Source organism: Orycteropus afer, unplaced genomic scaffold (assembly GCF_000298275.1).
Source record: "Orycteropus afer afer isolate SDZICR_OR568_19922 unplaced genomic scaffold, OryAfe1.0 scaffold00567, whole genome shotgun sequence".
Classification (NCBI taxonomy): Eukaryota; Metazoa; Chordata; class Mammalia; order Tubulidentata; family Orycteropodidae; genus Orycteropus; species Orycteropus afer.
The window spans coordinates 600,594-606,282 of record NW_006922154.1 but is presented as its reverse complement, the minus strand read 5'-3'; positions in this window follow the sequence as shown (position 1 = coordinate 606,282).

Below are 5,689 nucleotides of genomic sequence, written 5' to 3'. Positions count from 1 at the left end.
GAGTCGCCTCAATGGCAGTGGGTTTTTGGTTTTCGTATTACCCAAATCTGTAAGCTCTGTGAGACAGGAAAAGGAAAGCTCTCTTTTGTTTATTCTTTTGGAGAGCCTAGCATAATGCCTGGTTCGTTGTAGATACTCAAAAAAATAGTGAATGCATGTGGAAAGAAAGACTGAGAAGAATAAGTAGTAGAGGTCTCCAGGTACAGGTGACATGTCCTTGGTATCATCAGCTCAACCTAGGCTGCTGCTTACTTTGGCAGATGGAGATAAGGATAAACTGGTTCATTCACCACAAGGCCTCTGATATCAGGAGCCTTTTGAGAGGTGCCCCAGTTCCGGAGGCGGTGGCTGTGATGTACTTCTCACTCTGGCCTAGAGGCGGGGGCAGCTGTCAGTGCTATAACCTTGTACTCAGAGGAGCTTTCCCGCCTGTTTCTGCTTGTTGGATGTCTGCCTGGAATGACAGAAGCCAGTCAAAGGAGAAGGAGAAATCTTAGCCTCTCCCTAGAAATTCAACTCTTCTTTCAGGAATTTAACCTAAGGGAACTTATTCCCTGCTAATTATGTGCTCAGCAGTACTATCTTCCATTCAAAAAGTAATATTGTTAGTGAAACTTGCTTTTGGTGCAAAGAAAACAGGCCCCCCAGGAATGAACTTGGTACCTTCAATTGAATAGTCAAATCATTTGCTGTCGAATGTAAGAGGTGTTCAAGAGAATTCATTAAGAACTAGTAAACACTGAAATATCCACGATGTTTTTTCCTGGCAAATTAACATTGTGCATCATTAGTATAATTGGATAGAATTGCATGGATTCAAGGGGAATATAAATCCTTTCAGATAAACCTCAGCCAGGAAAGGAGCTGGTAAGGGCACCCCCCCAATACACACACCCACTACTCTGCCAAGATCTACCATCACACATCCCCTCCCCATCCTCTATGCACTAGACAAACAAAACTCCTACTGCTCCTGGAACCTGATCCCAATAGTCTTGCTGCTCATGCTGTTTCCTCCATCTGGAATGCCCTCCCCCACCTTTCCTACCAATTCAGAGTCTACTTAGCACTGAGACACTGGATGTCAAAATCTAAAATGTGCAACCATTGTTACCAAGTAAATCTTCTTTGGGAGATTATCCCAAATAAATAATTGGAGCTGTGTCTTAAAGTTGCAACAAAATACTCCAGAACACTAGCAGTGTTTCAGGACCTGGGATTTGGTGGTTAACAATATGGCTCTGGCATCAGCCTGCTAGGGTTTAAATCCTGGCTCTGCTGTTTGCTGGTTGTGTGTCCTTGGCCAAATCACTTAACTTCTTTACCTCAATTGCTTCATATGTAAAATGGGGTTGATATTAACAACTATATTGTAGGGTTGTGGACTACCTGATTGGTACAAATCAGTTAAACAAATGCTTGGCTACTAATTGATTCTGCCCAGAGGCACCTTGGAAGAAACCCTGGCAATCTACTTCCCAAGACTCAACCATTGAAAACCCTATGGGGCTCAGATCTACTCTGCTACATAGGGGTTTGCCATGTGTTTTAATTGACTAGACATCAACTGGTTTTGGTTGTAGAGTTGTTGGGGAGATTAAAAACATAAGGAAATGTGCTGTAATTTGAAGAATGCCTGGTGCTGAGGAAGGACTCAGTACATGCAAGCATGTATTGTATTTCCAGTCCTTTGGTGTTACCACTACTTGTGAATTTTCCTTTTTTTTTTCTTTGCTGTAGCTGCTACCAATGGCAAGGTTAGACCTGTCTCTCTGTGTTTTCTGCGCCCTGAACCTGGTGCTTTAGCTAGAGTACATGTTCAATAAATACGCAATGACTTGACAAAAAAAAAAATGAAGGTTCTAAAACTAAACTAACTTTGTTTTGTTTTGAGAGGAACACAATTTGGGGAGCTATCCCTCTATCATTATGGTATCTGCAAATAGCATGACAGTTTTTCAGGACCCTTGCTACTTAATAATATGGCCAAATATGTGCCTGATTTGAATCAGCTACGTTTCCAATTTAAACAGGCTCAATTAGGTCATAATTAGCCTTTTAATTATGCTGTATCTAATGGCAGAAGTCATTGTGGTACTTTAGCTATTTAAAACTTTGGTTTTCAATTAGACATTTAGCAGAGATGCATTGAGTTCTTCTCATAGTGTGTTTAGAACGTAACTATGTTTTTCCTGATTTGATTGAAGAACTTTCTAATCACTGTTGCTGGAAAATTTTTAGAAAATTCTTACATGCTTTAATGTCCCTTTGATTTTTAACTTTTTTTGTTTCACTTTTTTAAACTTCCCTCTTTATCCATATACAAAGTATCTTCTTTTTCAAGGGAAAACCAGAGTCCTTTTAATTTCCCAAACAAAAATTTTATTTATCAGATATTATATCATTAATGTACTGTCTAGACATTGGAATGGAACTGTGCACTTGATGGTAGGAGACTCTCTTGGTAGAATAAGATTAAAAATGAAAATGTTATTAGGTGCCATTGAGTTGTGTCTGACTCAGAGTGACCCCATGTGCAACAGAATGGAACACTGCCTGGTTCTGTGCCATCCTCACAATCCTTGCTATACTTGAGCCCATCATTGCAGCCACTGTATCAGTCCATCCTGATGAGAATCTTCCCCTTCTTTGTGGACCCTCTGCTTTACCAAATATGATATCCTTCTCCAGGGAACAGACCCGTCTGACCACATGACCAAAGTAGGTGAGATGAAGTCTGGCCATTCTCACTTCCAAGGAACATTCCAGCTGTACTTTTTCCAGGACAGATTTGTCCATTGTTCTGGCAGGCCATTATATTTTCAGTATTCTTTGCCAACATCACAATTCAAAGGCATCAGATCCTCTTAGGTCTTCCTAATTCATTGTCCCACTCTCACATGTATATAAGGCAATTGCAAATGCCATGGCTTGGGTCAGGTGCACTTTAGTCTTCAAAGTGACATCTTTCCTCTTTAACAGTTTAAAGAGGTCTTTTGCAGCGGATTTTTCCAGTGCAATATGATGTCTAGTTCCTGAGTGCTGCTTCCATAGATGTTAACTATGAATCCAAGTAAAATTAAATTCCTGACAACTTCAATCTTTTCTCCATTTGTTATGATGTTGCTTATGGGTCTGGTTGTGAGGATTTTTGTTTTCTTTATGTTGAGGTGTAGTCTGATCTTCCTCAGTGACTGCTTCAAGTAATCTTCAGTTTCAGCAAGCAAGGTTGTATCATCTACATATCACAGGTTGTTAATTCCTTCATTCCTGATGCCGCTTTCCTCTTCGTATAGTCCAGCTTCTCAGATTATTTGCTCAGCATACAGATTGAATAACTATGGTGAAAAGATACAACCCTGATGCATCTCTTTCCTGATTTAAACCATGCAGTATCCCCTTCTTCTATTTGAATGACAGCCTATTAGTCTATGTACAGGTTCTTCATGAGAACAATCAAATGTTCTGGAATCCCCATTCTTTGCAATGTTATCCATAGTTTGTTATGATCCACATAGTCAGGTGCCTTTGCATAATCAATACAAGACAGGTAGATGTCTTTCTGGTATTTTTTGCTTTCGGCTAAGATCCTTCTGACATCAGTCATAATATCCTGCATTCCGTGTCCTCCTCTGAATCCAGCTTGCATTTCTGGAAGGTTTCTGTCAACATACTACTGCAACTGTTTTTGAATTATCTGCAGCAAGATTTTATTTATGTATAATATTAATGATGTTATTCCATAATTTCCATATTCTGTCAGATCACATTTCTTTGGAATTGGCACAGATATCGATCACTTTCAGTCAGTTGGCCAGGTAACTGTCTTCCAAATTTCTTGGCATAAACAAGTAAGCACGTCCAGTGCTACATCTTTTTGTTGAAAGATCTCAGTGCACATTCCGTCAATTCCCGGGCCCTTGTTTTTCACCAATTCCTTCACTGCAGCTTGGACTTCTTCCTTCAATACCGTTAGTTCTTGATCATATGCTACCTCCTGAAATAGTTGGACATCAAGCAGTTCTTCTTGATGCAGTGACCCTGTATATTCCAGCCATCTTGTTTTAATGCTTTCTGCATCATTCAATATTTTGTCCATAGTATCCTTCAATATTGCAACTCAAGGCTTGAATTTTTTCTTAAATTCTTTCAGCTTGAGAAATGTTGAGCGTGTTCTTCCTTTTCGGTTTTCTAACTCCATGTCTTGCACATTTCATTATAATATTTCATTTCGTTTTCTCGAGCTGCCCTTTGATATCTTCTATTCAGTTATTTTATTTCATCATTTCTTCCATTCTCTTTAGCTACTCTACATTCAGAGTGGGAGCTCTGGTAGCATAGTGGCTAAAGCACTTGACTGCTAACCAGAAGGCTGGCGGTTCGGGGCCGACTCGACGGCACATAACAACAACAACAACAACAACATTCAGAGTAAGTTTCAGAGCCTCTTCTGACATCCATTTTGGTCTTTTCTTCCTTTTCTGTCTTTTGAGTGACCATTTGCTTTCTTCATTTGTGATGAAATAGACAAATACAATAACAACATATTACGTTGGTTGTACTGCTATGCTATGAGGTAGGGATTGAGTATCAAACTTCGTGAACTTGGAGAGAGTTGTAGTCTCTGCCAGGAGGACAGATACAGGTGAGCAGTGGCTATCCTTGTAAAGGCAGAATTGATTCCATCTTAGATTCCAGTCTGTGTCAACTGAAATAGAAATTTCTGCTCTTAAGAATAGCTCATGAAAACTTGAGAAGCATTGCTTGGCTGAAAGAAAGTTTCCTGTTTCCTCTTGATTACTTTCTTGTTTATATAGATCTGGAGTTTCAGAGTAAAGGTCATGATTTATCTACTCAGTTGTTATCTCTGGGCTCAGTTTGCCTACAGGGTAAGGGAATTATAAGTTTTTGACACTACCCAAAGTACTGTACTTACCCTTCTGAACAGATGGAAATTAGAAGAATGTTACCAAGACTAGATGTTAAAAGGGATTAGGATGGGGATGAGGGAAATTCGTGAATGATAAAGCATGGCCATCTGTTTAATAGAGAACTCTATTAACTAAAATAGTGCATTCTATATTCCTGACTTTTTCACTATTCTTATTCATGGCATAGAGAAGCACAATATGAAGAGGGTAATTTTTAACAGTGAAAATATTCTTTTCTTTTTTTTTTCTTCAAGTTGGCTTTTTTTACTAGTTCTAGGTGAATTTTTTTTTTCCTGGCAAAACCAGCAGGAACTTCCAGGCAGCTGAGATCCACCCTGTGCATTATTGCCGAGAACATTTATAGCACATTGTTCAGAACAGAATAGCTGAGAACGACAGGGGGCTCTTCACATGTGCCTCATCGAGGCCCAAAATTGGAGACATGTTTTTGTCATTTCATAGTTCCGGTAGTAAGGTCTAGGATTCAAAGGAAATACTAGCTCCTGTGAAATATAAGCCTTAATTAATTTCCAGCAGGAGATGAGGGATTGCCAAGATGCCAGGAATTAAAATGGAGCAGTGCCCCAAAGGCCAGGTTCTCATCTCAAATAAATAGTGTTTCTTGCTGTTTTCCTTTTATCTTTTAAATTTTATTTTGATTTGGGTGAGGATTTACAGAGTAAATTCACTTTTCATACAGCAGTTCACATATACTTTGTCTCATGTCATTGACCAAAATTTACAATGCAACAGCTCCC